General features: G+C 33.8%; 1 long non-coding RNA gene across 1 annotated transcript; it reads right to left on the minus strand.

The window, feature by feature from the left end:
- Nucleotides 1–1,633: 1,633 nt before the first annotated feature.
- On the minus strand, nt 1,634–26,815 carry LOC125964059 (uncharacterized). Its single transcript, XR_007476650.1, has 3 exons — nt 26,710–26,815; nt 8,431–8,534; nt 1,634–1,686 (listed from the first exon to the last, which is right to left on the minus strand). It is a non-coding gene; the product is annotated as an uncharacterized LOC125964059 (long non-coding RNA).
- Between the last annotated feature and the right edge of the window lie 648 nt (nt 26,816–27,463).

Consider the following 27,463-nt stretch of genomic DNA (forward strand, 5'->3'; position numbering starts at 1 on the left):
ATTAAGAAGAACTATTGATAGAAATGCAGAGTGCTATAAAAAGTAACTAGAAACTATAAGGAGGAGCCAAGAAAAATTAGAGAATTTATTTGAACAGATGAAAGCTGAACTAAAGGCAAAGAATAGCAGAATTACTAATGCAGAAGAATAAGTGATGTGAAAGATAAAATAATGGAAATCACCCAATTCCAAAAGCAGACAGAAACCCAAATTAAAAAAAAAATGAAGGCAATGTAAGAGATCTATGGGATAATATAAAATGTGCCAATCTATGTATAATAGGGATCACAGAAGGAGAAGAAAGAGAAAGGGGATTGAAAATGTATTTGAAGATATTATGACTGAAAACTTCACAAACCTAATGAAAGAAACAGATACCCAGATACAGGAAGCACAGAGGGTCCTGAACAAGATAAAGCCAAACAGACTTACACCAAGACATATTATCATTAAAATGGTAAAAGTTAAAGTTCTAAAGGTAGCAGGAGAAAAACAGAGTTAATTACAAGGGAACCCCCATAACGCTATCAGCTGATTTCTCTACAGAAACGTTGTGGGCAAGAAGCAAGTGGTGGGATATACTGAAAGTCTTGAAAGGGAAAAATTTGCAACCTAGGATACTCTACCCAGCAAGATTATCATTTCAAATAGGAGAGATTAAGAATTTTTGAGACAAGCAAAAACTAAATACAGCAATACTAAACTATCCTAAAGGAAATATTGAGAGGTCTTCTATAAATAGAAAAGGGGTAAGGATCTATAGGAAAGAGAAGATCACAACTGGAAAGTAAATCACTTAAATAAGACAGTACACAGATTATTTTAAAAAATCAAAAAATTTCTGTGAAAGAGATGATAACCACAATGAACAGCAAAAGGATGAACATGAAAAAGTGGCCATGAAAATCATGAAATATAGGGAAGGAGAATAAGAAAATGTAGATTTTTTCCCCCTAGAATATGTTTGAGCTTATATGACTACCAGTCTAAAGCAAATAGATATAGGAAGGGGTTAACATACTTAAAAGAGGATAACCACAAATCGAAAACATACAATAGGTTATAAGAAAAAACAAAAAGAAGAGAAAACAAGCATAATACAAAAGAAAATTCATCAAGCCACAAAGGAAAAAGGAAAAAGAAAGCTACAAAGAATAAATATAAAATCAACAGTAAAACAAAGTTTAAAATGGCAATAATTACATACCTGTTAATAATTACCTTAAATACCAATGGAATAAATGCTCCAATCAAAAGACACAGAGTGGCAGATTGGATAAAAAAAAAAAAGAGCCTACAATACGCTGCTACAAGAGACCCACTTTAGGGCAAAGGACACGCATTGATTGAAAGTGAGGGGATGGAAAAAAAATATTTCATGCTAACAGAAATATAAGAAAGCAGGGATTGTGATACTCACATTAGACAAAATAGACCTTAAAACAAAGGCTATAAAAAAGATAAAGAAGGACACTGTATAATGAAAAAGGATCAATACAAGGAGAGAATATTACACTTGTCAACACATATGCACCCAATATAAGAGCACCCAAATACATAAAATGAGTACTAACAGACATAAAGGGAGAAACTGATAAGAATACAATAATAGAAAGAGATTTTAACAAGCCACTCACATCAATGGACAGGTCTTTGAGAAAGAAAATCAATAAGGCAACAGTGATCCTAAATGATACAAGAGAACAGTTAGACTTAATTGATATCTTTAGGACATTACATTCAAAATAAGCAGAATACATTCTTTTCAAGTGCACATGGAAAATTCTCTAAGATTAACCACATACTTGGGCACAAAACAAGTCTCAACAAATTTAAGAGTTTAGAAATTATTTCAAGCATCTTTTGTGACCACAACACATGAAACTAGAAATCAACCACAGACAAAGAAAAAATGACCAAACTTAGAATTAAATGTATAGCTAAGGCATTATTATTTCAAGAATTGTCAGCAGAGCCTTGTGGAGTCTTCTTAATCATAAAAATTCTCAAAATATTCCTCTTTTCTGTTCCTAATGAAAAATGAAATACAATCTCAGAGTTTCATGTTTGTGATGACTAAGATGTAATTCCCTGTAACCAAATGAGTAATTAAACCAACATTTAGTGTTCATAAAGTATTAACTTATCCATAATTTCCTGGAAACCTCTACTCAGTAGTCTAATAAATAATATACATGCCAAACAATGGCTGGCTAAGCTGCAAAGCTTCTTCTATATGAAGCACAAGTTTCAATTGTGGGTGACCTTTTTGGAAATATATTTCTCATTGGTTATTCATGGTTTTCTGGTTATGACATGGTTATGGTTTTCAACTGTGGTCATTTTTCCTTTATTTTTAAAAATTTTTATTTATTTTTATTGAAGTACACTTACAATATATTAGTTTCAGATGTACACCATAACGATCTGATATTTCTATAAATTATTCTACATATAAAGTTATAAAATATTGGCAATATTCCCTGTCTTGCTTTATATTTATTAGTTGGTCTTAGTTTTGTTTCATTATCATTAGTATACTTTGTTATAGATGTTTGGTTAACCGTACATGTTATAGTGATATTTGTAATGGTATTACTTGACTTAACCAAAAACAAGCTTTTAATATGAATAAATAAGTATGATACATGCAAAAATATTAACCACTGAACTATTTTTTTCCAGTAGAAAATATGAATACATAGTATAGTTGATCCAAATGGAGCAGGGTAAAACTGAATATTTCAGAAAAAATATAATCTCAAAGTTTACAAGACATAAAGAAGCATATCAGTTAAGATTCATTTGTGTCAGGAAATGTAGACAACTAGATCATTTAAAGGAAAAAAGTTTACTGAAGGAGTAGGTTATAGAACTGAAACAAATCCTTAACAGCCTGCATAGAGCCTCTCCAGGAACCCAGGCATCAGTCACTATTGGCAAACTCTTCTGGGTACGACTTAAGGAATGACTTAGCTATAAACATTTTGTTTTGTTATGTGTGATGATTTTAAGTCTAATTAGCTAGAATTCATCTCCAGTAAATATTAAAAATATTTGATAGAAAACTTACATTATCCATCAGTGAATCACAAGTATGCATTGTATACATACTCCTTTATCAGCCTTTTTGATCTTCCTAATATAGAACATTGAATTGTTTTTAGATGGAAATCTATTTTATTATTTAAAATAATGTGTTTAAATATAACTGAATGTTAAGGCTAAACTCCAAAATTTCCAAAATTAAATAAAAATACAATGCTTCTTGGAACTATAACTTAAAGTCTTAATGCTCCCTAATTTCAGATGGTCCACTCAAATTTTATTTAAACTTTTTCTGGAGATAGTTCATATTATAGCATACTTAAAAATGAAGAAGAGGACTTGTGAATCATTTTTATAGAGAAAAATAGTTTATTTTCTATATTTTAGAAGAGGATATTAGAAAAAATTTTTGGTAATGGCTGCTTTGGGTGGATGTTATTTTCTTTAAGAGAGCACTGAAAAGGCCCCAGGCAATTACTTTATTAACACCAATTCCATCTATCACTAGAGTTCCCCAAAACTCAGGTATCTATTTGAATAGTCCCAAACTTCCAGAATAAACCTTTGAACAGCACAGTTGAATTATCAAAAGTGAGAAAAGCAGATTCATGTCTTACATTCTTCAACATGGTCATTTATTTTGTTATCACAGCCTTTGTGAAAACAATAAATAAATTTTTTATTTTACACAAGGTATATAATATGGTTATAAACCAGAAATATATTTTGCTATATAGATTATTGGCTTTCATTTATGTGGATGTTTTCAATCTTTTAATAAACCTTATTTAGAATAATTATTAAGAATTGTTAGACAAGAATGAAAATCATATTACTATAAATAATTTTCACTAATACTGACTTTATTAGCAACTTTCCCTTAGTATAAAAGAGTATAAATATTTATAATTAATAAATTATTCATAAAATGATAATTATATTTGTTTCTTAACAAAGTAACAAATTAAAGCTTAGATGTCAGAGCTTCACTTTGCTCTGATTTCTGATACCTTTAAAATGGACACCTGGGGGCTTCCCTGGTGGCACAGTGGTTAAGAATCCTCCAGCCAATGCAGGGGACACAGGTTCGAACCTTGGTCTGGGAAGATCCCACATGCCGTGGAGCAGCTAAGCCCATTTGCCAGAACTACTAGCCTGCGCTCTAGAGCCCAAGCCACAACTACTGAGCCTGCATGCTACAACTACTGAAGCCCACAGACCTAGAGCCCACGCTCTGCAACAAGAGAAGCCACTGCAATGAGAAGCCTGTGTACCACAACAAAGATTAGCCCCCACTCGCTGCAACTAGAGAAAGCCTGCATGCAGCAATGAAGACCAAACACAGCCAAAAATAAATAAAAAATTTTTTTTAAATGGACACCTGGTTTAAATCATCTAGCTTGGTTTCTTCATTTTAAAAAAAGGGTTTAAATGGTTTAATGGATTTATGTCCATAGAAGGCTTAGTATAAAATCTTGTATATAGTAAATTTAAAAATTTGTTATTATATTGGCAAACTATAACTAATAAAAATTTATTTCTAACTATCTAGGCATGCAAAAATGGTTGAAGGTGTGGTTTTTCATTTTATCAACATGCAAGTATTTTTCTAAGTCCTGGTTCATGGAACACATATCTTTGTTTTACATATTAGAGTTGTTTCACATCAATGCAAAAGGCTTACTTTCTTCACTTTATATTAACTTAAATGTTTGAATGATAAAATGTAAATATTTTGTAAATAAAAGTTCTAATTCTGAACTCAAGATGGGGTGTGATGATCCCCTGTCTTTGATAAGTTTGGGTTTTCATATTCTAGATTTTATGTGAAATATAACCATATTAATTTATTGTTGTACCAAAGTAAATTTATATTTTAAAAAATCAAACAAAAATGTAATTGTGTAAAACAACACAATCTGTTCCAGGCCCATAAGATACTCAAATATGAAAGAAAGTTTATTATTGTTTGGCATCCTTACAGACTTTAAAGACAAATATTTCTTCTTACCTACTCCATGAAGTTGAGCAAAATAGGAAGAGTATTTTTATTTGGTTTATTTTAGTTATTAGTCCTTCATTTATCCCTCCCTTTCTCTCTCTTTCCCTCCCTCCCTGCCATCTTTTCTTAATGTAATGGCATTAATTTCTCAGGAGTAATTTAGCCTCTATGATTTCCTCTTGTCCAAAAATCAGGGTTATTTAAAACAAAAACAAAGAACAATAAGAACTAATCCAACAACAGATGTATAAAAATGAAGATTCAACCCAGTCAGAAGGCACTATGTTAAAAACTGAGGCCACATAAAATTTCAGAATTGCATACATTTGTCTTCTGAAAGTTGAACCATTGCAGACAGAGTAACAATTTTCTATGATTAATGGGTCATTCCTTACCAACCAATAATTAAACAAATGATAATATATTAAATGGCAGCAGACATCAACCATCAATACTCTATAGGAAAGAATAGGTAGACAGAAGAGGACCAGCATATCAAAGAAGAGGAAAAAGAAAGAACAGATGTGAGACTAGGAGCCTTGGACTGAAAGCAGTAGAAAGCTGATTCTAGAGATGGAAAGAAAGCCAAGCCATATGGTATTGTTTAAGCTTTGGAATTAAACCATACTTAATACAAGACCTCCACTAATTTTTTAAATTTAATTAAGTCAGTATATTCCCTTATACTTCAAAAAGTCTGTCCGTTCAAACCTCAAGAGTCCTAAATGGCACATAAATATGCAATTGTAAACACACATATGTGTGAAGAATGCACACACAAACTCAAATAAGAAATTTAGGGATATTTTCCAAGTGTAACAAATTTTATTTTTCCATAAACATCAAATTATCTGATAATCTAAGTTATTAAACTAAAAAATTTTTAAGACAGCCACAGATTTTTAAAAAAAATAGAATAATTAACATGCAGAAAATTGTTGCATTTATTCTCACTAATAATGAAATATCAGAATAGAAAATTTTTAAAAATCCCATTTAAAATTGTGTAAAAAGGAAAAATACCTAGGAGTAAACCTGACAAAGGAGGTGAAAGACTGAGAGCTATACTCTGAGAACTCTAAAACATTGATAAAACTGAAGATGATTCAAATGAATGGAAAAATATCCCATGCTCTTGGACTGGAAGAATTAATATTGTTAAAATGGCCAAACTACCCAAAGCAATCTATAGATTTAATGCAATCCCTATCAAATTACCCATGACATTTTAGAGCTAGAACAAATAATCCTAAACTTTATATGGAACAATAAAAAACCAAGAATTGCCAAGCAATCCTGAGGAAAAAGAACAAAGCTGGGGGCATAACCCTGCCAGATGTCAGACAATACTACAAAGCTACAGTAATCAAAACAGTATGGTACTGGCACAAAAACAGACATATAAATCAGTGGAACAGAATACAGAGCATAGAAATAAACCCATACACACCTACAGTCAATTAATCTTCAACAAAGGAAACTGGAGAAAAGACAGTCTCTTTAGCAAGTGGTATTGGGAAATCTGGGCAGCTGCATGTAAATCAATGAAGTTAGAACACACCCCCACACCACACACAAAAATAAACTCAAAATGCCTTAAAATTTTAAATATAAGCTGGGACACCATAAAACTCCTAGATCAGTAATAGACAAAATATTCCCTGACATAAATTATAGCAACACTTTCTTATTTCAGCTTCCAAGGCAAGATAAATAAAAGCAAAAATAAACAAATGGGATCTAATCAAACTTATAAGCTTTTGCACAGCAAAAGAAACCATAAAACAAAAATACAACTTACGGATTCAGAGAAAATATTTGCAAACAATGTGACTGACATGGGCTTGATTTCCAAAATAAACAGCTCATACAGCTCAATATCAAAAACAAAACCAAAAACCAAACAAACAAAAACCCCACATAACCAAATTTAAAAAGTAGGCAGAAGACCTAGGTAGACATTTCTCCAAAAACAAGATATATGGTTGGCCAACAGCACATGAAAAGATCCTCTACATCACTAATTATTAGAGAAACACAAATCAAAATTAATGTGGTATCACCTCACACCAGTCAGAATATCCATCAACAAAAAGTTTACAAATAATAAATGCTGGAGAGGGTGTGGAAAAAAGGGAACCCTCCTACACTGTTGGTGGGAATGTAAACTGGTACAGCCACTATGGAAACCAGTAAGGAAGGTTCCTTAAAACACTAAAAGTAGAGTTACCATATGATCCAGCAATCCCACTCCTAGGTATATATCCACAAAGAAAAAACCTCTAATTTGAAAAGATACATGCACCCCAATGTCCAAAGCAACACTATTTACAATAGCCAAGACATGGAAGCAACCTAAGTATCCATCAACAGATTAATGGAAAAAGAAGTGGTGGTGGTGGTGGTGGTATGTGAGTGTGTGTGTGTGTGTATGTGTGTGTGTGTGTGTGTATAAAATGGAATATTACTCAGCCATAAAAATAATGAAATATTGCCATTTGCAGCAACATGGATGGTCCTAGAGATTATCATACTAAGTGAAGTCAGTCAGAGAAAGATAAATATCATATGATATCACTTATATATTGAATCTAAAAAAAATGATACAAATGAACTTATTTACCAAACAGAAACAGACTCACATATATAGAAAACAAATTCATGGTTTCCAAAGGGGAAAGTGGAGGGGGAGGGATAAATTAGGAGTTTGGGATTCACAGATACACACTATTATTGATAGATAACAAGGATCTACTGTATAGCACAGGGAACTATATTCAATATCTTGTTACTAGCTATAATGAAAAGAATCTGAAATATATATATATCATGTATAACTGAATCACTTGAAACTAACACAACATTTTAAATTAACTATCCTTGCATTAAAAAAAAAGAACAGCTCTCATCTTCAGCATGAGTGTCTTTAAGATCTCATGGACGTATAAATATCTATGGAATATGCAAAAACTTTCTTAGAAATTTTACAATAATTCTGATTTTTGCACACTACTTTTCTGATAATAATAAATAATAACAATGCGTCTTGTTCATTATACTATCTGCCCAAGACACCACTAATTTAGACTTAGATTTTCACCTTTTGGGTTTTATAAATAGCCCTGGTTTCAGTTAAATGATATAATCAATTATCCTACATATTTTCTATATGCTGGTGTAATGTTAATGGTCACAGTATCAATTTATGTGAAATCTAACAAGTTAACTAAGTGAATATTAAATTTTGCCATTAAAGTCAGCATCAGACATAAAAATTCTCTATTTCAAAATGTAATATGAATGTACTGTTAATCCTGTTCAGATCATTTTGCCTATCAAACAGAACTTGACACAGAATTATTATAAAAGTTACCTCATACCTGCATTATACTTTGGGGAAAAATGTGAGTCATCTTGTCCTCCATTGATTTCTCGTTCATGAATATCCCTCCAATCCTTCGCTGTACTCTGCATGAAGTTCCTGCTGGAGGTTGCCATATAAAAAGTAGGGCAATTATGTTGTTTAACTTCATTTCAAAAAGTATAGCATTAAAAGAGAAATTTTTAAACAGTTACCTTCATTTAAAATCTTTTTAAAATGATACTCCTAGCACATTTAATACAGGGAAACAATTTTACCAAAAGTAATCATATTTTAGCAATGATAAGATACTATTGTCATAAAATCTTGAAAAGATACTCAGAAAATTATGTCCATATGGCAAGATGGTGGTGATTCATGGCACAAAATATCGATCATTTTGAATGACTAAGCAGCTAGCCAAATGTGCAAATATAATTAGCCACACACCTCATCTGTGAAAGTGTGTCTTTAAAATGAATCTGGTTCATGGAGAATATCAGGTTCATTAACTCTTTGGGGCCATTAGAGTGCCATTTAGAAGGCATTTGTTCTCTCTGACATAATTTTCCAAATGATACTCTAGTGGCTTTTCTTGGGTATTAATTTACTTGCAGACATGGGGAGAGAGATGGAAAACAACTAAAAAGAAAAGAGGAGGGAAGGAGGGAGGGAGGGGGAGGGGAAGGAATGAAGGAAGAATGGAAGGGAGGGAGAGAGGGAGGCAGGAAGGGGGGAGAGATTTTAATAAATGTAACTCTTTCAACAATAAAACATTTTCTCAGTCTATTCCCAGTTTTCTCTAGTAAATCTACATTACTTTTTGTTTAGAAACATCTATACATTATTTGTAAATACACTAATAAATAACTGTAAAATGTTTTTGGATAATTTTCTGAATCACCATAATTGAGATAAAGCAGTGTGTCTTTTGACATATACATTCCAAATAAATAATAATGATTATTTCCCAAATATCTATTTGCCTATCCATATCTATCTATCTATCTATCTGAGAAACAAAACCATTTCACAGGGATCTTTATATATTTTTTTAATTACCTAAAACTCAGATAATAAGCATATGCTATATTTCATATATATATATATATATATATATATCCTAAATATATCCTAAATATATAGAAAGGCTTCTTTGAAGTTACACTTCTTTTTGTCAGAGAATACTGAATTCTTAACTATTTAAAAGTAAGGTAACTTAAAATTATTATATTCACTTGTCATTCATACTGATTTTTTCTAAATATAAAAAGTGAAGTGTAGTCATTTCAAAAATTTTAGAAAAATGCAAATTATATACCTTAAACAATATTTTTGGTATTTTTCATATAGACAAATAAGAATTCAATTATATTGATTTACTTATAAAATAGAAATCTTAATGTATATAGTTATATATTTTTTAAATTTCTATGGTTTTATTTTTACAATGAACCTCATATTCCAGCCAAAGTTATTATAGCTTTTTTCTGTTGAGGACCATACAGAAGACATAGGACAGAGTCTTTAACAGGTGCTCTCTAAATATTGTATGGATAAATTTCCAGGCAGTAGAAATGAGACAGATAAATTGTTGATATTGCACAAATACAAAACACACACACACAGACATGCACACCATAAGGGAATGCCACGAACAATTATATGTCAAAAATTCGACAATCTAAGAGAAAAGAACAAGTTTCTAGAAACATACAGCCTACCAAAATTGAATCAGAAGAAATAGATAATTTGAAGGAATGGATACTAAAAGTGAAGTAGAAGCTATAATTTTAAAACTCCCTACAAACAAAAATCCAAGATCAGATGGCTTCACAGGTGAATTCTACCAAACATACAAAGGAGAACTTATACTGATCCTTCTCAAACTCTTCCAAAATATTGAAGAGGAGGGAACACTCCAAAGGATATTCAATGAAGCCACCATCACCCCAATACAAAAACTAGACAAAGACACAACCAAAAAAGAAAATAACAAGCCAATATCTTTGATAAGTATAGATGCAAAAATTCTCAATAAAATATAGCAAACTGAATCCAACAACACATAAAAAAGATCATATGCCATGACCAAGTGAGATTCACCCAAAGTTCACAAGGATGGTTCAACATATGCAAATCAATGTGATACACCACATCAACAAAAGAAAAAACAAAAACCACATGATCATCTCAATAGATGAAGAAAAAGCATTTGCCAAAATTCAACATCCATGCATGATAAAAACTCTTACCAAAGTGGGTATAGAGGGAACATACCTCAACATAATAAAATCTATTTATGATAAACCCACAGCCAATATAATACTCAATGGTGAAAATCTGAAAGCCTTCCTACTAAGAGCTGGAACAAGACAAATAGCCCACTATCACAATTTCTATTCAACATAGTATTAGAAGTCCTAGTCACATCAATCAGAAAAGAAAAAGAAAAAGAAATAAAAGATATCCAAATTGGAAGAGAAGGGTAAAATTGTCATTATATGCAAATGACATGATATTATATATAGAAACCCTAAAGATTTCACACAAAAGCTACTAGAACTGATAAATTAATATAGCAAAGTAGCAGTATACAAATTAACATACAGAAATCTGTTGCCTTTCTTTAACAATGAAATATCAGAAAGGGGATGTAAAAAAATAATATCTTTTAAAATTGCACCAAAAAAATAAAATAATTAGGAATAAACCACACCAAGGAGGTGAAAGACTTATATGCTGAGAACTATAAAACATTAATAAGGGAAATTAAACATGATTCAGAGAAATAGAATGATATCCCATGCTCTTGGATTGGAAGAATTAATATTGTTAAAATGACCATATTATCCAAATCAATCAGCAGATTTAATGCAATCCATATCAAATTACCCATGGCATTTTCCCAGACCTAGAACAAATAATCCTAAAATTCATATGGAACCCTAAAAAAGAAGACTCAGAATTGCTAAAGCAATCCTGAGGAAAAACAACAAAGCTGGAAGCATAACCCTCCCAGACTTCCGACAATACTCCAAAGCTACAGTAATCGAAACAGCATGGTATTGGCATAAAAACAGATCAGTGAATATGGATCAATGAAACGGAACAGAGAGCCCAGAAATAAACCCACATACCTGTGGTCAATTAACCTTTGACAAAAGAGGCAAGAATATGCAATAGGGAAAAGACAGTCTCTTCAGCAAGTGGTGCTGGGAAATTTGGACAGCTGCATGTAAAACAGTGATGTTAGAACACACTCTTTCACCATATACAAAAATAAACTCAAAATGGCATGAAGACTTAAATATAAGACAGGACACCATAAAACTCCTAGAAGAGATCATAGGCAAAACATTCTCTAAGATAGATTGTACCAATGTTTTCTTAGGTCAGTCTCCCAAGGCAATAGAAATAAAAATAAACCAATAAATGGGACCTAATCAAACTTACAAGCTTTTGCACAGCTAAGGAAACCATAAATGAAACCAAAAGTCAACCTACAGACTGGGAGAAAATTTTTGCCAACTATGCAATCAAAAAGGGCTTAATTTCCAAAATATACAAACAGCTCATATGACTCCACAACAAAAAAATAAAAACCCAATCAAAAAGGGGCAGAAGACCTAAATAGACATTTCTCCACAGAAGACATACAGATGGCCAACAGGCACATGAAAAGAAACTCAATGTCACTATTAGAGAAATTAAAATCATAATTACAATGTGGTACCACCTCACACCAGTCAGGATGGCCATTATTAAAAAGTCTACAAAAAACAAATGCTGGAGAAAGTATGGAGAAAAGGGAACCCCCTATTCTATTTGTGGGAATGTAAGTTGGTGCATCCACTATGGAAAACACTATAGAGTTTCCTCAAAAAGCTACAAATAGAATTACCATATGATCCAGAAATCCCTCTCCTGGACATATATCCACACAAAACTATAATTCAAAAAGATACATGCACCTCTATGTTCATAGCAGCACTATTCACATAGCTAAGACATGGAAACATCCTAAATGTCCATCAACAGACAAATTGATAAAGATGTGGTACATGTATACAATGGAATACTCCTCAGCCATAAAAAGAACAAAATAATACCATTTGCAGCAAAATGAATGAAACTAGAGATTATCATACTAACTGAAGTAAATCAAAAAGAGAAAGACTGAAACCATATGATATCAGTTATATGTGGAAACTAAAATATGACACAAATGAACCTTTCTATGAAACAGAAACAGACTCACAGACATAGAAAACAGACTTGTGGTTGCCAAAGGGAAGTGAGGGGGAGATGGACTGGGAGTTTGGCATTAGTAGATGCAAACTATTACATGTAGAATGAATGGACTACAAAGTCCTACTGTATAGCACAGGGAACTATATTCAAAATCCTGGGGTAAACCATAATGGAAAAGAATATATAAAAGGATTCATATATATGTATAACTGAGTCACTTTGCTGTACAGCAGCAATTAACACAGCATTATAAGTCAACTATAATTTTAAAAAATTAAGAAAAAAACAAAAACAAGGAGGCTGGAGGTCAAGATGGCCAAGTAGTAGAAAGATGTGGGCTCACCCCTTCTTATGGAAACACCAAAATCACAACTAACTGTTGAACAACCATTGATAGAAAAATGCTGGAACCTACCCAAAAAGAAACCCTACAGCCAAAGACAAAAAAGGAGCCACAACTAAATGGTAAGAAAGGTGCACCTGTGATGAAATCAAATCCCACAGCTGCCAGGTAGGTGAACCACAGATTGGAGAGCAATTGTACCACAGAGGCCCTCCCACAGGAGTAAGAGTCCTGAGCCCAACATCAGGCTTCCGAGCCTGGGGGTCTGGCTATGGGAGGAGGAGCCATGAGAGAATCTGGCTTTGAAAGTCAGTGGGGTTTGATAGCAAGAAATTCATGGGAGTAGAGGGAAACAGAGACTCCACTCTCAGAGGGTACAATAAGGTCCCATGTGAAACAGAAGCCGGGGAGAAAAAAGTGTTGACACCATAAAAGACAGCCAGACCTTCCTGCCAGTAATGGAAGGTCTCCTGTGGAGGCAGGGGTTGGCTGTGGCTCACTGCAGGGACAAAGACACTGGCAGTGGCAGTTCTGAGGAGTATTCATTGGCATGGGCCCTTCTAGAGGCCATCATTAGCCCCAACAGCCTGTAGGCTCCAGAGCTGGGAAAACTCAGGCCAAACAGCCAACAGGGTGGGAACACAGCAGCCCCACCCATCAGCAGACAGGCTTCTCAAAGTTTTCCTGAACACAGCCATGCCCACCAGAGGGACAAGACACAGCTCTACCCACCAGGAGAGTCACTTCCAGCAGGAAGCCTACACACACCTCTTAGACAGCCTCATCCACCAGACAGAGAAGCAAGAAGAACTACCATCCTGCAGTCTGTGAAATGGCAACCACAATCACAGAAAGTTAGACAAAATGAGAAGGCATGGGAATATGTCCCAGATGAAGGAAAAAGATAAAACCCCAGAAGAACAACTAAGTGAAGTGGAGATAAGCTACCTGCTGGAAAAGGAGTTAAGAATACTGATAGTGAATATGACCCAAGACCTTGGAAAAAGAATGGAGGCAAGGATCAAGAAGATGCAAAAAATGTTTAACAAAAACATAGAACTAAAGAACAAACAAACAGAGATGAACAACACAATAACTGAAATGAAAAATACACTAGAAGGAATCAATAGCAGCATAACTGAAGCAGAACGATAAGTGAACTGGAAGACAGAATGGTGGGATTCACTGCTGTGGAACAGAATAAAGAAAAAAGAATGAAAATAAATGAAGACAGTCTAAGAGACATCTGGGACAACATTAAATGCCCAAACATTCACATTATAGGGGTCCCAGAAGTTGAAGAGAGAGAGAAAGGAACTGAGAAAATATCTGAAGAGATAATAGCAGAAAAATTTCCTGACATGGGAAAGGAAACAGTCACCCAAGTCCAGGAAGCACAGACAGTCCCAGGCAGGATAAAGCCAAGGAGGAACACACTGAGACACATAGCAATTGAATTGACAAAAATTAAAGACAAATAAAAAATACAAAAAGCAGTAAGGGAAAAGCAACAAATAACATACAAGGGAACTCCCATAACAATATCAGCTGATTATCTGCAGAAGCTCTGAAGGCCAGAAGGGAGTGGTACAATATATTTAAAGTGATGGAAGGGAAGAACCTACAACCAAGAATACTCTACCCAGCAAGACTCTCATTCAGATTCAATGGAGAAATCAAAAGTTTTACAGACAAGCAAAAGCTAAGAGAATTCAGCAACACGAGACCAGATTTGCAACAAATGGTAAAGGAACTTCTTAAAGCAGAAAAGAAAAAGCCACAACTAGAAACAGGAAATTATGATGGAAAAGCTCACCAGTAAAGGTAAACCTACACTAAAGGTAGGAAATCATCCACACACAAATATTATATTAAAGCCAGCTATCTTGAGAAGAGGAGGGGACAAAGGCAGGATATTGGAAATTCATTTGAAATGAAAAGACTAGCAACTTAAAAAATCTTGTTTATACATAGACTACTATATCAAAACATCATGGTAACTACAAATCAAAAATCTACAATAGATGCACATACCAAAAAGAAAAAGCAATCCAAACACAACATTAAAGTTAGTCATCAAATCACAAGAGAAGAGAACAAAAGAGGAAGGGAAGGAAAGAAGATCTACAATAACAAATCCAAAACAATTACTGAAATGGTAATAAGAACACACATATTGATAATTAACTTAAATGTAAACAGATTAAATGCTCCAACCAAAAGACACAGGCTGGCTGAATGGATACAAAAACAACACCCATATATATGCTGTCTACAAGAGACCCACTTCAGATCTAGGGACACATACAGACTGCAAGTGAGAGGATGGAAAAAGATATTCCACACAAATGGGAATCAAAAGACAGCTGGAGTAGCAATACTCATATCAGACAAAGTAGACTTAAAAACGAAGACTGTTACAAGAGACAAAGACGGACACTACATAATGATCAAGGGATCAATCCAAGGAAAAGATACAACACTTGTAAATATATATACAGCCAACATAAGAGCACCTCAATATATAAGGCAAAAACTAACAGCCATAAAAGGAAAAATCAACAGTAACACAATAACTGTGGAATTACTTAAAACCCCACTTTTATCAATGGACAGATCATCTAGACAGAAAATCAATAAGGAAACACAGGCCTTAAATGACACACTAGATCAGATGGACTTAACTGAATCTTATAGAGCTTTCCATCCAAAAGCAGCAGAATGCACATTCTTCTCAAGTTCACATGGAACATTCTTCAGTATTGATCACATGCTGGGCTACAAAGTGAGCTTTGGTAAATTAAAAAAAGAAATGAAATCATATGAAGTATCTTTTCTCTCCACAATGCTATGAGATTATAAATCAACTACAAGAAAAAAAAAGAAAACTAAAAAAACACAAACAAATGGAGGCTAAACAATATGCTACTAACATCCAGTGGATCACTGAAGAAATCAAGAAGGAAATTAAAAAATACCCAGAGACAAATGAAAACAAAAGCACAATGATCCAAAACCTAATGGATGCAGCAGAAGCAGTTCTAAGAGGGAAGTTTATAGCAAGAAAAGTTCACCTCAGGAAACAAGAAAAATCTCAAATAAACAACCTAACCTTTCACCTAAAACAACTAGGGAAAGAAGAACAAACAAAATTCAAAGTTAGTAGAAGGAAATAAATCATAAAGATAAGAGCAGAAATAAATGAAATAGAGATGAAGAAAGCTATAGAAAAGATCAATGAATCTAAAAGCTGGTTAGTATGTCATAGTAATGGCATAAAATAAACTATATAAACTGTTCAGTACTTATTTTCTTTCTTGTATAATACTCTGTTCAAGATTCAAAGAAATGTTTGCTTTATATAAACTTCCCAGAAACAGTCCTCAAGAAGTATGCTAGGGGAAGAGAGAGAGAGATAGAAAGAGAGATAGAGAGAGAGAGAGATATTGCAGGGTGGTGGAAGGAGGGAGAAAGCCCTTTCTTAAAATGGAATATTGAGAATTGTATTCCTATATAAAATTTAATATGAAATGTAATAGAAATCATTCTCTTTAGATCAATATGGCTGTTACATTCTAACAACCATATTGTTTAAGAATGCAGATTCAAAGAGGTTGTTTTTTTTTTTCATGTGGAAAATGTATTAAATGTATTAAGCACAGCACTAAGCTGATTCCAGGGCTTATTTTGAGCAGCTAATTCTACAGAGTTAGCTGGTTGAAGATATTTTTAATAGTATAAAAAACAGATAACCTTTGAGTAATCCATTATAGCTCACTTTTGTGTGCTTCCTTTTCATTTTTTCCCCTGTAGCATCTGGGCAAATAAATCATCTTCTTTCTTTATTTCCTTGTTTCTTCTTTTAATTCTGTTTTCTCTTTCTTTCTTTCTTCCCTTCTTCCTTAATTATAAATTTGAAATTTCCCCTTATTTTTAAAGTTATAATAACATTTTGGTCCAGATTCTGACTGTGTCTTCAGTTCTATTGATTTTAAGTTAAAACTTACAGGGAAATTAGAACTTATTTAGTCCTGATGCCATTTTTATAAATTTTTATAAATGTGGAAAAGTTCTCAGGGTGGTATCTGAACCTGCTAGCTAACGGTAGGTTAAGAATTAGGTCTCTGGTCTCCTGGTAGTGGTCTAATTTATATGTGTGTATACACACACACACACACACACACACACACACACACACACACACACACACACTGAAAGGCTAATTGTGTCAGTGAACATAAATCAATGTCATCCTCCTATTTCTGGAAGTCAGCCAATCAAGAAAGTATACACTCCAATAAGCATACCTTAGAATACCAAATAATGCCAACTTAATTCTACCTCTAAAAGTCTACCACTCACTGATCTACATGCTTACCAAAAAACTAAAAATCAGCAGTCTGCACTGGTTGGAATACTGTGATTCAGCTGCATACAACTGTATATAGCAAGAACATGACTTATAATAGTAAGTTATAAAGTCTGCTTTATCTTTTCATTTAAAATATTAAACTATGATCTCAATATCTTTTGAGAATTCTGGAAGTGGTATTGAAATTTTGCAAAGACTCCCAAGTTTGGATCATTGAAAGAACTCATAAGACTCACAAGACATACTCACAGAAGCCTTTTATTTGAAGGCAGAGGATTTTGCACTTCAAAATAAGTAGAGTGCAGGAAAACATTGGGGGTCCTAGAAACAGCCCACAAGCAAGCTCCTCAGGGTCCTCATAAATATATGAACTGTCCTATATTTACAAATTGAATCTCTGGTATCTGCCTGTAGAATTTTAGTTTTTGGAAGAGATCAAAGCAGAAATTTCTGGCACAGTTTTCATGTCAGTTTGGTCATGTAACCAAGCCAGAATATCTAGCCAGTTAGGTCAGTTGAAAACGATCATTTAAAAAAAATTCTCTTTGGGAGGAGAGGAGATCACGATGGCAGAGTAGAGGGACATGAAGCTCACCTCCTCCCACAAATACATCAAAAATACATCTACATGTGAAAAAATTCTCACCAAATACCTACTGAAAACATGTAGAAAACCTCATACAACCAAAGCTGCAAGAAAGATCCCCATATAACTGGGTAGGATGAAGGGAAAAGGAAGAAGAAGAGGAAGATGGACAGGACATGCACCCCTGAGAGGTATCTTGAAAGAGGAAATATTCCTTCAACTTGAGAACATCCTTCACTGGCTGGGAGGTCTTCTGGGACAGACAGGGAGCTTCATAGGCTCAAGAAGAGAGTGTGGAAGCTGGTGTACAGCCCTGAAGGGTGGAAAGAGACAAATACAGATGATTCTGGCCATGTGGCCACTCTTCCCAGCCCTAGACATATGCCTGCTGGTGTATGCATCAAGTGAGTGCTGAAACTCAAGCTTTAACAGACAGACCTGGAGAGAGAGCTCAGTTTGGCTGCACAGAGACAGCTCAAAAGGCCTGGAGTGTGGCCCAGGTCACAACTGGGGATAGGACAGAGTATGGGTCTGTCATGGCAGCCCCATTGTCAACACAGGAAGGTAGGGCTGTGGATCCTCAACAGCAGCCTCATTATCAGCATGCTCACAGCAGTGTGCACCTCTGCCCACTATGGGTTTTGCTAAATTTGTGGGTGCACACATGGAAAAGCAGGGCTGAAACCTGAGCTTATTCCAGGGGTGTAGCTTTGGCATGTTTTCGTGCCGGTGCCTTTGTTATTGCATATGCATACCTAAGGGACTTCTGAGACGATTACCACTGCTCCCAAAATGGAGGCAGCCCCAAAAGGCTGTGTGAGCCACGGTGATCTTTGTGGACACACAAACTGGGTAGAAGTGGCATCACAGATTTGCACTTCTGGTCGACAGCTCCTGGGCAAGAACACACAGTGGCAAATTTCCCAGATGAAGCATTAACTCACTGCAGCTTAGAACAGGATATGGGGGCTTCTACAACAACAACTGGGGAGCAGACCCTGTCCCTGACAGGATTGTGACAACCACAGAGCAAAGAGGAGGCCCTGCCCAATATACAGGCTCTGCACACCACAACACCAAACACACACCCTATCAAGGGGACAAGGGCTAGCCTACCCCGAGGAAAGATGTAGTAAGCATCCATACCAAAAACAGCCCTCTCACCAAAAATTTTGGACTCGTAGAGTCTATACAGTGTTGTTCCCACATAAAAATATCCCCTCAAGACCACATCAGACAACTGTTTCTCCTACATTCATAGAGTCAGAGAAACATAAGTAAAATGAAAAGGCAGAGGAACTACTCCCAATTAAAAGAACTAGAGAACTCCCCTGAAAGAAAAAACAGAAACAGACTTCTCCAGTATACCAGACCCCAAGTTCAAAAAGAAGGTAATAAAAGTTTTGAAAGAATTAAGAAAGACTATTGATAGAAAGACAGATTATAGTAAGGAAGAACTAAAAATTATAAAGAGGAGTCAATCAAAATTAGACAACTAAATGGCCAAGATGAAAACCAAGCCAAAGGCAATAAATAGCAAACTAAATAATGTAGAACAAATAAGTAATCTGGAAGATAGAATAATGGAAATCACAAAATCAGAACAGACAGACATACAAATTTAAAAAATGAAAGCAACATACAAGATATATGGAATAATATAAAGATTGCCGACCTATGCATAATAGGAATCCCATAAGGAGAATAAAAAGAAAAGAGAGTAAAAAATGTATTTGAAGAAATTATGGCTGAAAACTTTCCAAACCTAAAAGGAAACAAATACCCAGGTACAGAAAGCACAGAAGGTCCCAAACAAGATGAACCCAAAGAGACCTATGCCAAGGCATATCATAATTAAAATGACAAAAATTAAAGATAGAGAAAGAATTCTAAAGGCAGCAAGAGAAAAACAGATTCAGTTACAAGGGAACCCCCATGAGGCTATCAGCTGATTTCTTTACAGAAACAGTGAATATATCTTGCCACCCCCTATGGTCTGCAAAGTTCTGAAATGGAAAAACCTGCAACCTAGGATACTCTACTTGCAAGATCATCATTTAGAATAGAAGAAGAGATAAAGAATTTCTCAGACAAGCAAAAACTAAAAGAGTACAGCAATACTAAACTTCTCCTAAAGTAAATATTGAAAGGTCTTCACTAAATAGAAAAGAAGAAGAATCTATAGGAAAGGGAAAATCACAATAGGAAAGGTAAATATATACAGGACTGAAGATCACTTAAATAAGCCAGTACATAGATTAAGGAACAATCATAAAATTCTGTGAAAGCAATTATAACTACAATGAACAGCAAAAAGATAAACATGAATATAAAATAGGACATCAAAATCACAAAATGTGGGGAGGGGAGTAAGAAAATGTATATCTTTTAGAATGTGTTTGAGTTTATATGACTACCAGCCTAAAGCAAGTCAACACACTTATGGGTAATATACTTGAAAATCAGGGTATCCACAAATCAAAAACATACAATAGATCCACAATAAACCAAAAGAAAGGAACTCAAGCATAATACAGAAGAAAATCATCAAACCACAGAAGGAAAAACGAAAAGGAGAAGAAAGGAGCAACAAAGAACTACAAAATCAACTAGAAAACGAGGAGTAAACTGGCAATAAATACATACTTATCAATAATTACTTTAAATGTCAATGGAATAAATGCTCCAATCAAAAGACATAGTCACAGATTGGATAATAAAACAAGAACTTACAATATGCTGCCTACAGGAGACCCACTTTAAGGTGAAAGACATATATATTAAAAGTGAGTGGATGGAAAAAGATATTTCATGCAAATGGAAATGACAAAAAAGTCAGGGTAGCAATACTCATATAGATAAAATAGACTTTAAAACAAAGGCCATAAAGAAAGACAAAGAAGGACACTATATAATGATAAAAGGATCAATACAAGAAGAGGATATCACACTCATTAACATATATGCTCCAAATATAGGAGTACCTAAATACATAAAACAAATACTAGCATACATAAAGGGAGAAATGGACAGGAATACAATAATAGTAGACTTTAACACCCCACAGACATCAACGGACAGTTCTTCCAGACAGAAAATCAATAAGGCAACGGAGATTCTGAATGACACAATAGAACAGTTAGATTTAATTGATATCTACAGGACACTAATTAAACAAAAAAAGCAGAATAGACATTCTTTTAAGTGCAAATGGAACATTCTCTAGAATAGATCATATTCTAGGACACAAAACAATCCTCAACAAATTTAAGAGGATAGAAACTTTTTCAAGCATTTTTTCCGACCACTATGGCATGAAACCAGAAATCGACCACAGGAAGAGAAATTTAAAAAAATGATTACATGGAGACTAAACAACATGCTACAAAAAACCAATGGGTCAACATGAAATCAAAGAGGAAATTTTAAAAATACCTCAAGACAAATGACAATGAAAACCACACAAAATCTATGGGATGCAGCAAAATCAATTCTAAGCAGTAAATTTATAGGGATATAAGCCTTCTTCAAAAAAATAAGAAAAATCCCAAATAAACAACCTAATCTACTACCTAAAAGAATTAGAAAAGAGGAGAACAAAGCCTAATATTAGAAGAAGAAAAGAAATAATAAAGCTCAGAGAGAAAAAAATAGGATAGAAATTAAAAAATAAAAAGGAGGGCTTCCCTGGTGGTGCAGCGGTTGGGAGTCCGCCTGCCGATGCAGGGGGCGTGGGTTTGTGCCCCAGTCCAGGAGGATCCCACATGCCACGGAGCAGCTGGGCCCATGGGCTGTGGCCACTGGGCCTGCATGTCTGGAGCCTGTGCTCCGCAACGGGAGAGGCCACAACAGCGAGAGGCCCGTGTAACGCAAAAAACAAACAAACAAAAACAACAAAAAACAAAAAGGAAACCTATAGAATATGAGAAAATATTTGCAAACCAAGAGACTTACAAGGGGTTAATTTCCAAAATACACAAACTGCTCATAATGATACAACTCAATATGAAAAAAATAAATAAACCCTATCAAAAAACGGGCAGAAGACCTGAAGAGACATTTCTCCAAAGAAGACATACAGATGGTCAATAGGCACAAGAAAAAATACTGAACAACACTAATTATTGAAGGAATGCCAATCAAAACTACAATGAGGTATCACCTCACACCAGTCAGAATGGCCATCATCAAAAAGTCTACAAATAATAATTGCTGGAGAGGATGTGGAGAAAAGGGAGCCCTCCTACACTGTTGGTGTGAATATAATTTGGTGCAGCCACTATGGACACCAGTATGGAAAGTTCCTTAAGAAAACTAAAAATAGTTACCATATGATCCAGAAATCCCACTCCTGGGCATATATCTGGAAAAGACAAAAACTCTAATTTGAAAAGGTACATGTGTCCCAATGTTTATAGCAGCACTATTTACAATAGCCAAGACATGGAAGCAACCTAAACGTTCATCAATAGATAAGAAGATGTGATATATATATATAGATACAATGGAATATTAGTCATAAAAAGGAATCAAATAATGCCATTTGCAGCAACATGGATGGACCTAGAGATTATCATACGAAGTGAAGTAATTCAGAGAAAGAAAATTATATATATATAATTTTATTTTATGTATTAAAAATTTTTGTCTGGAATCAAAAAATGATAAAATGAACTTATTTACAAAACAGAAAAAACTCACAGACATAAAAAACAAATTTATGGTTACCAAAGAGAAAAGGGGGGGAGGAATAAATTAGGAGTATGAGATTAACAGATACACACTACCATATATAAAATAGATAAACAATAAGGATTTACTGTAGAGCATGAGGAAGTATATTCAATATCTTATAATAACTTATAATGGAAAAGAATTGAATACAAGAATATTTACATATATAAAGGACATATAACTTTGTTGTACACTTGAATCTAACACAATATTATAAATCAACTGTACCTAATTTTAAAAACTGGATCAAAGACCTAACTGTAAGGGGTAAAGCTATAAAATTAGAAGGAACCCAAGGCTTGAAGTTTAGTGACCTTGATTTAGGCAAAGCTTTCTTAGACACCTAAATCTCAAGCTACCAAAAATATTAAACTGGATTTCAAAATAATTGTTTTTGGAGGTTATCATCTGTGGAGTTCTGATTATAAGCATCACATCATGAATCCCAGTGCCCTTACTATGCCCAAAAGTTAAAAAAAAAAAAAAATCCCCAAAACCCAGACATCTAAAAATCTCCAGAACTTTTCCAGTCCAGCTATAAATCAATTATATATCTATACACTGTATGAAACACCCTTTGTTGGTAGCCTTCTAAAGCTTCCTTGTGCCAAGATGTGCACTCACTAAGTCTCGAGCTTAAATGCCATTTTTTTCTTTCACTTTGCCACCAGGTGATTTGTATTCAACAATGATCTAAGCATTAGTAGTGTGACATAGCTTTTGTCGAATTTAGTTTGTTAAGCATAGTACTGCTAACAAAATAGGTCTTTGTATGGTGTCTTTAGACCTATGTCATTGTGTAATATAATTAGGCAAAGATATTTGTATAAAGTAATTAGAACTTTTGGTTTTAAGGTGTACTATGTAGTAAATAATTTGACTTGGTTATTAGCATAAGGTAATCAGGCCTAAGTTTTTGTATTAAGTGAGATGATTTTTGGTTTGAAGATGTAATATTTGGTAATAACTAAACTTTGTTTTTTATATAAGGTCATTAGACACTTTGTTTTGGAAACATAAAATCTAGTAAATATGTTTACATTAACCTGCTTATTCTTTTGCCACATGCTTTGCTATTACTATTGCTTATCTATATCATTGGTTATCAAATTTTACCATAAAAGGCTACATGATAAACATTTTACCTTTTTTGGGGGGGGTACTACAATTTCTAGTGCACAGTCTTCTTTTGCAATTTTTACAAACATTTATAAATGACAAAAACTTCCTTAGGGCATAACCCATATGACCTGTTAGGCTCATTGACAATGGTTCGATGATTTCTGTATGTACAAAGACATTTTTCATGTATTTTTCTTTTGTACTTGATTGTCTCATTTCAGCTGAATTTAGGAGAGACTTTTCCATAGGAAAAGCAGGGGGCATAGGCCCAAGAAATCTCCAATCCAAACAGTCTCTGAGAGGTAATTGTTGGAGATCTCCTAGACTGATGAACAGTTTGAAAAACTACAATTAGCCAAATTATGCCTTGTACCCTGCAATGCCTTTAGAAGAACACTTCATGTAGCATTAATTTGCAAAATCAAAAGTCCTCATCAAAAGTAAATGCAGACATAGAGAATGGACTTGAGGACACGGGGAGGGGGAAGGGTAAGCTGGGACGGAGTGAGACAGTGGCATGGACTTATATATACTACCAAATGTAAAATAGATAGCTAGTGGGAAGCAGCAGCATAGCACAGGGAGATCAGCTGGGTGCTTTGTGACCCTCTAGAGGGGTGGGATAGGGAGGGTGGGAGGGAGATGCAAGAGGGAGGAGATATGGAGATGTATGTATGTGTATAGCTGATTAACTTTGTTATAAAGCAGAAACTAACACACCATTGTAAAGCAATTATACTCCAATAAATATGTTTTTTAAAAAAAGTAACTTACTGTACAAAGTATCCAACTTTTGGCCAAGACCATTGCAACTATATTCATCTATATGTCATATACATTTTAAAATTATCAATTTGGTCATACTTTTCCTCTTTGCTGATTTAAGTTTACATACTTTTCAATTAGTCTATATTGTTCATTTCACCAATAATAATAACTTTTCAAAGTCTAGGATTTAATACATAAAATCATCAACTTAAATATAAATCCAGTTGTCAAGCTATTGATAGTACAACCAATTTAAAAAATGATGTAAACTTATCCTATACATTAATCTTGCCAATAATACATTTTTGTAAGCAATGAATACATTAAGAAAAATTCCTTGCACTAGAATTATTAAGATGCAAGAATTTATGTGTCACAAAAACACCCAGAGAAAATATTCCTACAGCTCCAGCAAAGTTGATTACAACTTTTGTGTGACTGTTGGATTCTTCTTTTTTAGGTATAAATTGGGCTCTTGATGTCAATCTAAGACCAAGGCAAATTGTTTTGTGGGGCTATTAGATGATTCCAAGAATACAGCTCCCTCAAATACTCCAAAGGGATAAAACTTGGAGTGTCCTTATGGAGTGTCCTTATGAAACTCCAAAGGGATAAAACTCTTTCCAGTGAGTTAGCAAGCAGAACAGACCACCAAAGATGTTGGTTCTATAAGAGTTGGAGAATTTGAGATACTCCTCAAAAATGTGTCACTCACTGTGGCTGAGGTGTTAAATAGTAATATCCAAACCCTAGGTGCTCAATGATCCAAACCAGTATCCTTATTTCAAGTATAAATTTAAAAATAGGCTTGTAATGGGTGGGGAAGGGAGGTGGTTTTATATGAAATATTTAAAATATAATAGTCCATGAATCATTGGGACATGTCTTCTGTTAGAGAAAAATTATGCCACATGTATTACTTGTTGTAATTTTATTATTTTCATAGTGATTTATTGTTTGCATAGCAATTATTTTTTGTCAATACAGGATATGAGCTTAAATTTCAAAAATATGTGTAATGGTATTTACTCCAATTTCTTATCCAGATAGTCTACATTCACTCAGTATTTTGAACATGAGATAAGGTCTTATATGAGTTAATTTTAAGACCACTGAATCTAATATTAGAAAATGTCTGTTTATTATTACCTATTTGCACATATAAGCCTGCTTTAGTATTTGAAAATATAGACTATAAAAATAATTTTATTTTTTGCTGTTCTTTTTAATAGAAGGATAGTTATTTTTTTTGTGAATGTAATATTATATAGAAAATTCTAAGTTTAAATTTAAAACCTAAGTGTACTACAATATGATCTTTATCTTAGATTTTTTAATATCACTTGAAGGTTTAAATTTATAACTTAAATATTTTTTATAAATTTATATAGATTTTAGAATTTTAATTTATGCACTTCATAATCATTTAGAACATTAAGTTTTTGGATTCTATGTACTGTTTTAATTGTTATGCTGATTGGCATTATATTTTTAGTGTTTAAACATCATAATTTGATTATGTAAAATTATTGTAAATGGGAATTCATGCTTAAAGAATATTCTATTAAGTTTTTCAGTAGAGGAAGTAAATGTATTGAGACATGACATAACCTTTCCTTTATAGGTTTCCATTTCAACTAGAATTAATGGCATTCTAATACCAACGATCTTAAACTCACTCACACATACACAGGTCTTTAAAGAAATAAAGAAATATCCATATTATTCTAAAGAGTCATACTGGAAACGTTCATTGATATTTTCTGAAATGTGCCTAATTTAATATGTTACAATACTCTGCCTTTAAAAATGGTTATGGGGCAGGATTTCAGAATGGTGATAAGAAGAGCTCAGCAGAACTTCTCCCCAGTGAAACAACCATTTAGCTCGTAATATTATATGACAAAACCACCAACTATTTAAAGTCTGTGGAAACTTTTCTAAAGGCATGCAGTATATGGAGAAATGTTTATTCAAGAAAATCTACTAACTCTCAGTAAGGGTAATGAGAATCTGTGGCATTTGAGCTATGAACTATTTCTCATGTTGACTCCCATCTCAGTGTGATGGAAGCTCTACTCTGGGTGGATATGACCAAGAAGATGGGGTTCCCACTTACCCCAGCTCCAAATCTAGGACTATATTTTTATCCCAGGAGGAGTAGGACATTAGCATTCTCACCCCCTCCTTAGCTCTTGAGTTTTAGAAGCTGTAATTCAGGCAGCTGTGAAAGAAAGGACAAAGCTTCCCTTTCACAAGACAGGTAGATATAGTAAATCTGATTAAATTTATAATAATTACAAAGAATGAATTAGTAAATTTAAATATTAAAAAAAAACAGGTCTAGATGGCTTCACAGGTGAATTCTACCATTTAAAACATAATTAATGGTAATCCTTCACAAATCCTTCCATAAAACAGAATAGGCACAAGCAGTCCCCAACTCATTCTATGAGGCCCATATTACCCCACTACCAAAATCAGAAAAAGATGCAGAAGAAATGAGGGGTATAGACCAATATCTCTTATGAATATGAACACACTAATGTCCTTAGCAACATACTAGCAAATGTAATCCATCAATTGTATACATCATGATGTATATAAAAATTATACATCATGACCAAGTAGGATTTATACCAAGTATGCAAAGTTGTTTAAACATCAGAAAATCAATTCATTTAATACACTATATTAATAGAATAGAGTACAAGAAACCCATGATTGGTTATATATCTAAGAAGAAATAGCATTTGACAAGATCCAAAAAGCTTTCATGGAAAGAAAAGAAACAGTCAAAACACTAGAAATATAAGAAAAATCATCAACATTTTAAAAGGCATCTAAGAAAACAATCTAGTATCATCATTAAT

Source organism: Orcinus orca, chromosome 1 (genome assembly GCF_937001465.1).
Source record: "Orcinus orca chromosome 1, mOrcOrc1.1, whole genome shotgun sequence".
Classification (NCBI taxonomy): domain Eukaryota; kingdom Metazoa; phylum Chordata; class Mammalia; order Artiodactyla; family Delphinidae; genus Orcinus; species Orcinus orca.